Source organism: Penaeus monodon, chromosome 31 (assembly GCF_015228065.2).
Source record: "Penaeus monodon isolate SGIC_2016 chromosome 31, NSTDA_Pmon_1, whole genome shotgun sequence".
Lineage (NCBI taxonomy): Eukaryota > Metazoa > Arthropoda > Malacostraca > Decapoda > Penaeidae > Penaeus > Penaeus monodon.
The window spans coordinates 10,022,437-10,023,031 of NC_051416.1; the positions used below are offsets into that span (position 1 = coordinate 10,022,437).

At 32.9% G+C, this 595-nt stretch overlaps 1 protein-coding gene across 1 annotated transcript in view; it reads right to left on the reverse strand.

Moving 5' to 3' along the window:
* Nucleotides 1-595, reverse strand: part of LOC119592884 — a 5,523-nt gene that overhangs the window by 2,023 nt on the left and 2,905 nt on the right. The window lies entirely within an intron of this gene.

The window sequence follows — 595 nt, forward strand, 5'->3', positions numbered from 1 at the left end:
GAACAGAAACAAAAAGAACAGAAAATTAGATTGAATTACCAAGAGTCTTGCATCTTTACTGTCTTTGACATGTGAACTACAGTTACTTATCACAACAGGAAAAACAACAATGTAATATCAGGCAAGATTACGGAACAGAAAATTGCAGTTGTTACCTTGAGAATTTTTGTCCCAATTACATACACTTCGGTGACTAAGCAACATTCATCAAGTCTACAGCAATGACTATACCAGGCAAGATGACTCCATAATCAATAATTTAAAACACATTCTCAGTCAATTTTGATTAGAAGGAAATGCAGCAGTCGAAAAAAGGAAAAAAACACATGTGATACATTTTGGCTTTGTATATCATGGTATGAAGAGTATAGGCGATGTCACAGTCGAAAAATATGTAATCAGTTTATACATTACAATACACTAACGCCAATAGATAGGTCAGTGTTATTCATTCTGGATGAACGAGATCTCTGTTTGTTAGGATAGAATTGTGTCTCACAATCTCTTCTCTCGCACATGTTTTAAAAGTATGTATAAATATTTATATTACATAGTGAAATCATATTTTGTTGTAATTTCTTCCCTCTCCATAACC